This window comes from Leptonychotes weddellii, chromosome 2 (assembly GCF_054177405.1).
Source record: "Leptonychotes weddellii isolate Sample4059 chromosome 2, ASM5417740v2, whole genome shotgun sequence".
Classification (NCBI taxonomy): Eukaryota; Metazoa; Chordata; class Mammalia; order Carnivora; family Phocidae; genus Leptonychotes; species Leptonychotes weddellii.
The window spans coordinates 7,634,383-7,644,662 of record NC_138370.1 but is presented as its reverse complement, the minus strand read 5'-3'; the positions used below and the strand labels follow the sequence as shown (position 1 = coordinate 7,644,662).

Here is a 10,280-nt window from a genome sequence, read left to right as displayed (position 1 = left end):
GGAACTAGAGGGTTTTATGCTAAGTGAAATAAGTCAATCAAAGAAAGACCATTATTATCATATGATCTCACTTATATGTGGAATTTAAGAAACAAAACAGAGGATCATAGGGAGAGAGAGGAAAAAAATAAAATAAGATGAAATCAGAGAGGGAGACAAACCATAAGAAACTATTAATCATAGGAAACCAACTGAGTGTTGCTGGAAGGGAGGGAAGTGGGGGGATGGAGTAACTAGGTGATAGACATTAAGGAAGGTACATGACATAATGAGCACTGGGTATTAAACAAGACTCATGAATCACTGTTCTCTACCTCAGAAACCAATAATATATTATATGTTAATTAATTGAGTTTAAATTTAAAAAATGAAAAAATAACATGGTGTAATACCTACAGGTAGTATAAATATCAATATAACAATGAGAAACTCAAAGACCTTCCTGGAATTCAATAGAGATGGAGAATTTTTTTTTCTCACTAAATGATGACTTGGGCATTAAGCTCTTTTCTAAATCAAACCAAATACCACTTCTATATTTGCACAGTCAAACTGAACTGATTTTCCAGGCTTCATGCCTATTCAGTAGAAGTATCCAGACTCCATCTCTCATTTTTACCACTGAAATCTTTACTTTCAGTAGGCTCCAAGCAAGATTCTCAGTTTTATTAATGAAAAGATTATAGAATTATGGCAGCTCCAATATACCCTGGCATTGCTGTTGATCTTGAACTCCTATTCTTCTTTTAGTGTCTCCATTTTCAGTCTTTAATAGACTGTGAACTAGAGTTGAGAAAAATGAAAAATTGCATAAGATGTTTTAACAAAACCATCTGAGAATCAGTTTTTGATGTCTCAACCATTGTAATCATGTCTTGGTTCGAGGAAGGGAGAGTACTTTTAACAGATTCCATATGTGTACGTTAATTTTTCCAAGTAGTAAACATAAACAGACTTCCACATCTCATCTACACCAAAAAAATGTAAGCGTTTTGATTAAAAAATAACTAATGGCTCTCTTCCTCGGCGCTGCCTGTGGAGGTGGCAGCCATCTGTTACTGGGCATCATGGCTGCCCTCAGACATCTGGTGAAGCCCAAGATCATTAAAAAAAGGACCAAGAAATTCATCCAGCACCAGTCAGACAGATATGTCAAAATTAAGTGCAACTGGCAGAAACCCAGAGGTATTGACAGTAGGGTGCACAGAAGATTCAAGGGCCAGACCTTGATGCCCAACATTGGTTATGGGAGCAACAAGAAAACAAAGCACATGTTGCCCAGTGGCTTTCAGAAGTTCCTAGTCCACAACGTCAAGGAGCTTGAGGTGCTGCTGATGTGCAGCAAATCTTACTGTGCAGAGATTGCTCACAATGTCTCCTCCAAGAACCGCAAAGCTATTGTGGGAAGAGCAGCCCAGCTGGCAATCAGAGTCACCAATCCCAAGGCCAGGCTGCGCAGCGAAGAAAATGAATAGACAGCTCGTTGTGCACATCATATTTGTGTTAATAAAACCATAAAACTAAAAAAAATAACAAAAAATAACTAAGGGACATACTAATTTTAAGAGTAGCTATAATTAGGTAATATTTAACAAATATGAAATAACATTTTCTAGCAATTTTCTAGCAATCTAACATTTTCTAGCAACTTGTTCCTACAGTATTTTTTAGCCATACCTGAACTGTCCAAACTTCAGAGTTTAGGATTGATTATGTGTCATGGGGAAGTTGAAATCTATTCCCCTCTTACTTTCTAAAATCACAAACTTTCTTTCCCTTATTTTTGTCCTGACATTCTAGAATATAATGGGAGTGTCAGAAATTTAGGTTTTCTGACATAGTAAAAAGATATTTCTTCTCTCATAGACATACATACACTCACTTCTATCTCCCCTATATATGCACACACACACACACACACACACACACATACACACATACTACAGCAGTGAACCTTCTGGACACATGGAATGACATCTTCCTTGCCATTTGAAGTTAGGTATAGCTATGAAACTTTCTTTGGTCAATGAAAAGTAAGCAAAATTGATGTGGTCATGTCTAAGTAAACACATTTAATTGCTGATATTTCATATAACAAATTTCCCTTTCACCTAAAGTTCCAAATAGTACAACTTTTATCGGTTTGAGTCTCAGACAAAGGAACTATCATAATCTCAGCAATACTTTAGAATAGACATAAGAGGTTAAGGTTTAATGGACTGCAACTTTTTTTTTTTTTAGCAATTGAGCATTATGGTTATATTCATGCTTCATTTGTTAACTTATTCATTTATTTTAGAAACAATATTAGTTACATTTTGTATAAGTTTCTAAAATTAAGAGGTTTAGAAATGAAATTTGCTTTTCAAGAGTAATACCAGCTTTAGTATTCAGCCCTATCTCATATTATCTGCATGAGCTGCTAACTTAAGAGCATTCCATGGCCAAGTAGGTGAAATATCTCCAGGATAGACAGTACATGTGGATACACCTGTGAGCCACAGAGATCAAGTCCTTCACCATTTTGTAAGAAAAAAAAAAAAAAAGACTAATAAATATAAATAAAGAGTGAGAGAGAGGGAAGAGAGACAGAGAGAAAACTAAGAGCTAGGGCTTTGGTTCTCAACATTTAACATGCCTCAGAATCAAGAGAGCTTGTTAAAACACAGATTGGTAGGTGTAGAAGACAGAATTCTAAGATAGTTCCCAAGATTCCTGGTTCCAGGTCCATATATGCATTCTTGAACTTACTCAACTCAAGCGCTAATTTAGTTGGTGCTGTGAAGGGATTATTGCAGAGGTCAATGAGGTCCCAAGTCAGTTGACCTTATGAGAGAGTGATCATCTACGTGTGCTTGACCTAATTTTAAATCTGGATCTAGAGGTCAGAGACAGAGCAAGTGAGAAATCAGAAGCACTATAAGGATATGGTGTACCACTCAGGCTTAAAGGTGGAAAGGACCACAGGCAAGGCATTATGTTGGAGCTGAGAGCAGGCCTTGGCTGAAAACCTGAAATGACATGGGACTGCATTCCTATATCTACAAGGAACTAAATTCATCCAGAAACCAGAATGAGCTTGGAAGTTGATTCTTTGCTAGAGCTTCTAGACAAAAACTTAGCTCAGCCAACACCTTGATTTCAGCTTTGATACCATGAGCAGAAAAGCCAGCCTGCCATGATGAATTGTGACCTGCTGATCTGTGAGTGAATAAATGTTATTGTTCTAAATTGCTACATTTTTAGCGAGTTTTTGTTTATTTTTGGTTTTTAGATTTTATTTATTCATTTGACATTTGGCAGAGAGAGAGCACGCACAAAAGCAGGGGGAGTAGCAGAGGGAGAGGGAGAAGCAGGCTACCCGCTGAGCAGGGAGCCTGTTGTAGGACTCGATCCCAGGACCCCACGATAATGACCTGAGCCAAAGACAGCCGCTTAACCAACTGAGCCAGCTAGGTGCTCCTGTTGTTGGTTATTTGTTACACAGCAAGAGAAATTGAATATACTGGGCCTTACCCCCAAAAGTTTCTCATTCAGCTGGTCTGAGGTAGGGCCTGAGAATTTGTACTTCTAACGAATTTGCAGATGTTACTACTGCTGCAGTTCCACAATTTGAGAACAGCTATATGGAATAAGGGCTTTGGGTCATGAGTGACACAAGTAAGACAAACGAAGAAGTGACGGTGATTGGGTTCTGCTGTGTGGGAATGCTTTCTGACTCCAGTCAGTTAACATTGTGGTCAGGTATCAATAAAATGTAAGTTAATAGTGTAAGTAAGGTTGTTTCAGGCTTTGATATTCCTGCTGAAGACTCACAGTTGTTTAATCAGAAGTAAGACCACATTGTTTCTTGGTTCAGCTTTCATTGGTACTCTTGTTACTATCATTAACTATCAAGGAAACACCCAGTTTGCCAGGACAGTGACATAGACGGCTTGATGAACGGACTGCTACTTCATCTGTCATATGGTGGCATCCAGGAGAGTAGGAGAAAATATAATTTTTAGAATGTTTAGATAATTCTACATCTGGACTCTGAGTGAATCTTCCTTTATTTTTTTATTTTGTACATATTAAAACTAATATGCCAAAATTGAAAGAATAGCATAATGAACTCACATGCTCTTATGAACCAAATCAACAAGCTTTAACAATGAATAAGAAATGGCCAACCCAACAGTGAGTTAAGCATCTGACTCTTAGCTTCGGCTCAGGTCATTATCTCATGGTGGGATAGAGCCCCAAGTTGGGCTCCACACTCGGTGGGGAGTCTGCTTGAAAATTCTCTCCCTCTGCCCCTCCCCTGACTCGTGTGCTCTCTCTTTCGCTCGCTCTCTCTCTCTAAAATAAATAAATAAGTCTTAAAAAAAAGAAATGGCCAACCCTGTCTCATCCATGTCCCCATTCAATTTCTCACACCTCAGTGATTATTTTGAAGTTAATCCCATGCATCATATATCTATCACTAATAGAATTTTATTTTTAATATAGCTATAGTATTTTTAATACAGCTATAGTATTTTTAACACAGCTATAATATTATTTTAACATCTAATAAAAATGGAAATACTCAGTGTTTTGAGATAGGCTGTTACTGATTTTCTTTAAATTCATGTCCAGATATATGGGTTGAGATTAGAATGTCTCTTTATCTTTCCTGCCTTTCCGGGGCGGAGGTGGGGAGTCATTTTTTAGAGACAATTGGTTTCTAGCTTGGGGAAATCTAAAGAAATTCATTTGATCCAGAGTATGTAAAATTGCTAATATGTATATGAGTTTAAGAGCTAGAGCTGGGAGTAAGTAAAATGCCCCACATAATGAACAAGAACTCAAATCACAAATGAAAATTTTTGGAGGAATTAGACAGGATGGGAAGGGAGAGATGATTTCTGCATGAAAGAGTGGAACAGAAGCCCATATAAATGTTTCAATATGTCACCTTCTAGTGCTGTTCTAATTTTGTTTCTGGAATCACAAACAGAAAATGGTGTAATCTCATTTCTTAAAATCAGTTAAGGGCTAAATATCACATCTTTGTATCACATCAAATATCTTTGATACTGAAAGAAAAACTAATAAGCAAGATTTGTTAAGGTAAAGATTCTGCAGACAAAAGAAAGCATTGACACCTCACATTATCTTTAGTGTTATATGACTTTCTAGTCTTCCTATTAAAATGGGTTTACTTAGAAAGATAACAGTCCACTAACTTTCCTATATTTGCTATGAAATAAGTGATGTTTGTGTTTTGATTTCATTTTAATGGCAGACATTAGAGTATATATTTGAAGTTCTAAGCAATATCTCTGTTACCAAAATTTCTAAGTTTCACGTTCTACTTGATGCTTTCACAAAATGATGAGCTACATGGCAAAGCACATGAATAGTTTAAGGAGTACATTATAAGATTGCTGAACAAAAATTCTTTTAAATTGTGGGTAAATATCATTTTTCAAACTTATTCTTTCTCTGTCACCTACAAATTGCATTTGTTGAAAATTATGGAATACTTGTTATTAGTGGTAATAGAAGAAACTTAAGTCAGCAGAAATTGCCTAATTATTCTATGTAAAGAGAATTTACTTATAAATGACAGGAAGAATGTAAGTCTCTGGAGCAGTCTTGTAACTTCACAGAATCTTCTCCTACAGAATTGAGGACCTTCAGAGGCTAATATATATCCCTCATGTACACCCTAGGATTTTATAAACCTGGTAGTTCTTTGTTTTATGGCATAACACAAGTTTTACCCCAAACCACTTTTCCTGAGTGGGGCATCTTGGTAGAGACAGAATAAGTAAGTAAGTAAGTAAATAAATAAATAAAGCATTCACATAAATAAATACATTTACATTTGTATGTATAAAGATATATACTTATTTACATTATGTGGATGTTCATATATAAATAAATATGTATATACTTGCATATTATATTCCCTCTGCCTGAAACATTTGTCTTTATGTCACTCAGTTCCTTTCAAGTCTCATTCAAGATTCAGCCTAAATTTACTCTATACCTTCTATCCCCATCATCCTATCAACAAATAAAATTTTCCCTGATTCATAATACCAAATAGTATTTTTATAATTTTATCTTATAACAGATATTCTTCAGTTTGCAAATTCAAATAGTCAAATTGCGTAGAAATAATTGCCCAAGTTAACATTTAACCATTGTGAAATGATCAAATGGGTGAATCAATACATATACTAAAGTTAATAGAATTTGTTAATAAAGTAATACCACAGTAACTGACATAGACTGGATAGTCATTCAGAAAATCCTTTTTCTTTCCTTTTTGCTGAACATAATCCTAGACTATATATTGTGGCTAAAATTGCTAAGTGAGTCTATGTGATTTATTTTAATCTGAGTTATTTGAGTCATGTATAATACCTCTAGTCATGATCAACTAAATATTTCCTATGTGGTCCTCTCGTCTCTTTCTCTTTATTCATCTGTTAGCTGAATCACAAATCCCCAAGTAACTTTAATTTTGTACAATCTTTTAAATATAACAGCCTCTTCTAGAATGTGTGGAGCCAGTTCCCTTTCCACTCCCATCAAATTTTACCCAGGCGAGAAATAACGTTTTCTTGTTACAGCAGCTAGTGTTAATTTAATTAATACAAAAGTCATTATCAGAAGTGGGATACTGAATTGAACTTCCTCAAATATGTCTCATTGTTGGTCAGGCAATGAGCTACAAGGATATTGACAAAAGAAATTGGAAAGAGGGATATCTCTATTATGCAGTGAGGAAACAAATGTCCAAAATGTCACCTATGATAAGTCATAAGGCAGACTACCTGTCTATTGAACCTCTAGCTCTAGCAGGAGAGATTGGAAAACCGACGTTAGTAATGCATGTTGGTGGCTATTAGCTGCAGTTAGCAAGGTATTATAAGAATAAAATGGCCTCAAGTTATAATTGCCTTATTTGCAAGTAGAAATGAGAGGAAATGGAGAAAGTGCAGATATTTGAGGGCACAGCAGATTAGCTTCTAGACCCCAAATGATAAGAATAAATTTTTAAAATATTTTGAACATCAAAACCCTTTTGACTTAGTTTTGAAAATAAGGTAAGACTAAGGTCATCAACTTCAAGGTCACCTCTACTAAACTGAGCAAGAATACCATGGAGACAAGGAAGAAGTACGAAAAGTTGAAAACTATAGAAGGCATCTGGAACTGACTGAATACAAATATATGAAAAGAATATTTCATTTTTAAGGGAATTTTATTGTCAAAGAAACTGCAATTCCAAACTAAAAAAGAAAATCTTTGACAATCATACTAATCTGGTCTTAAAATTTTACCAATAGGAGGTTGGCTGTAAAAGTCATAGCCTCCTAGGAAAGCATCCTCCTCAACACTCACCTTTCTACTGATGCATAAATAAAATCCTTCCAGCTTTCAGAGCCACAACAGGGGGATCTATGTTCAAAGGAGCTCCTCCCAGATAGCAGCTTTGAGGTCTAGTCAAGGCACCGTCTCTACCCCGAGTGGGGGTTTGAGAGCTGCCTACCACCTGACCTGCTCCTGCTCCCCAAGATTTCCTGTCTGCGCTGATGGTCATGTTTCTCCCATCTGTCTCTTGTGTGAATTAGAGCTCGCATTGTTGTTGTGTTGTACAGTTTCCATTATATATTTGTTTCTCAGGGAAGGTTTCAGATAAATCGTCTTTTTAATTTACAGGTCTCCCATAGCTCAGAAAACAACATGTAGATTTGAGCCTGTGGTGGCTAAATGAGCTTTGGGACTATGTCCCTTGGAGAGCTGGTGAGGCCACCTGTGTCGAGGCTAAACAGGTAAACCGCTGCTTGGTGAACAGAAGGGCGGGCTGTGACAGAGAATGGCTGGATGTGTACATGTCCTTACGTTTTGGACACACAATCACATCTTATTTTTTATCCTCTTTTTCATAGCTCCTTATGACGACATTCTGGCCAATGGATGATGAGTAGATGCTATATTCCACTCCTCGTTAAAACACTTTCTCCCACACGTACACACAAAAAGACATGACATGAAAAAATAAAACAGAAAATAAAATAAAATAATATAAAATTGCCATCCTGTCATCTATCCATTTATTCCTGGTCGGGTGACTGGTTTAACACCCAGTCACCTTGGAAGCTGTGTGAGAAAAGCTGCTGCCTGTCAGTTTGGGTTCTGACAGGGCGTGGGAAAAGAAATCGCCTCCTGCGCGTCTCTCAACAGCCTCTCCAACACACACTAGATTAGACTTCGAGCAAGAAGGAGACTTGTATTGTGTTATGTTAATTCCCTGAGATTTGGGCATTTATCTATTACAGCAACTGACATTCTATTTTAACTAGCAGAGTAAACTTCAATTAAAACCCAAATTTCATATATAGGTTTGATAGAACAACTCAATAAATATCTATACTCTCCCAAATATCATTTAACAGCCTTCCAAATATTTCAGTTTCATGCATTTCAGCCCTCTTTATACTTTTAAAATGCATATACATTTCTCAAAGTACAAAATATCACCGTCTTTCCTGCCAGTCTGACCTGGGGGTCTTACTTAGGCTAACCTCTCCTCCAAGCTGCCTACATCAATGTATTTACCCGAGGGCACCCTTTCTATAACTGCTTTTTAGATCCATAAGAAGAATTTCTGTTTTTCCTGCTTTGAAAATGATAACCCTGATTAACCGCTCTGTTTCTCACATTGCCTAGGAATCCACCAAGGAGGTGGCTAAACACACTCTATACATCTAAATAAAATACATTAACATTTTCATAATGTTTTCTTATAAGATATGTATATATTTTGATATGCACCTAAAAAATCTGTGTCACAGGAAAGACGTGGCTATTTGTTCTATTTTTACTAACAAGTAAAAGCCTGAGAATTGGCTTGCAGATCATCTAGCTGGTGTGTGACCGACCAGGTCTGTCTTTGGATTCCCACTTGGGGGGCTTTCAAACTCAGCAAAGCGCTATTGGTTTTTAACCTAGGACAACAGATCACTACTGCTTCCTTTTAAAAACTTTATTCCTGTAACAAAACAAAACAAAACAAAACAAAAAACCCAAAAAACCTTATTCTTGAGATCTGAGAGAGCATAATATACTCCGCGTACTCTTCAGTATCTCTTAGTTTCTTAAACATTACCAGTACCAGTTTAAAAAAAAAAAAAGTTGATTGGATAATTGTTTCCAAGCTTCATGTCAGTTATTCATTCGTTTGTTCATTTTTTCTGAGAGGAGTAACTTCTGACCTTCCCAGGCATTCATAGCTATCTCCTCTCTTGGGAGTTTATTTATGGCCACACGCAGTGCTTACTAGATGAAATTTCCTGTCTGTATTCCAGATACAAGGAAACAGTATTAGGCAAGGAGTTGCACCTCAATGAGGTTTGTGTAACTGTGTATCTGTGACCTTTGAAGAAAACTGGGAAGAAAAATGTGGAAAATGTTCCTTTACCTTCTGACTTCATGCAGTAGCTATAAAAGTAGGCAAGCTAGCATTGGCCTTTAGCAGTATTTCGAAAAGACATGCACATTCTCGTTAGTGGCTTGTTATTTCTTCTGGTCTCCTTCCTCGCTGATTATTTGTCGTTGATCATATCTTATAAATACTTAAACATGTTTTGTCTGTATATCACATGTCTGGGTTTATGTGTTTAGTGGGAGAGGGGATAATACCCGCCACCCTCAAAGGACTGATTGAAGGATTAAATGAGAAACACATGGGGAAAGAATATATTATAAAGACTACAATAATCCAATTGTTGAATAGTATCAGATACACAAAGAAAAGTGTTTGGTTAAATTTTCAGAATCATTAAAAGGGAAAAGAGAGAAGGATAAAAAAATAACAGTATCATAATTAGATTAGATTAGAGACATCACCTGGGACCAGAGCTGGTTAGTAGGCGAATCCTCCGCTGAAGCCCACCCAAGGCTATATGAGAACAACGTGGTGCCATGAATGCTTGTGTTATTTGGTCACGCCTCGTGCTCTGGGGCAAATGGGGTATGAGCTGCCTTTTTTAAAATGGATGTCAGGACTCGTGAGGCTTTCACAAAAGTTGGGCTACACGGAATTCTCCAGGTAAGCCCACCTGAAATAAGTGGTTCCAGAGAAACCTTGTAGCTGGGGATACCTCTCTGCCAGGGGAAGCCATCTAGAAAGACTCTTTCCCCAGAATCAGGCAAAATATCCTGGGACAGAATAAGTGTCTTCAGCTTTGGGTAGTCGGCCTGCTCCCTTCTCTGCAGTAATTCCTAATCCATGGGTC

At 36.9% G+C, this 10,280-nt stretch overlaps 1 pseudogene; it reads left to right on the top strand.

Annotated features, from left to right (window-relative positions):
• The first annotated feature begins 1,019 nt into the window (after positions 1–1,019).
• On the top strand, positions 1,020–1,660 carry LOC102747529 (large ribosomal subunit protein eL32 pseudogene; annotated as a pseudogene).
• The last annotated feature ends 8,620 nt before the right edge of the window (positions 1,661–10,280 follow it).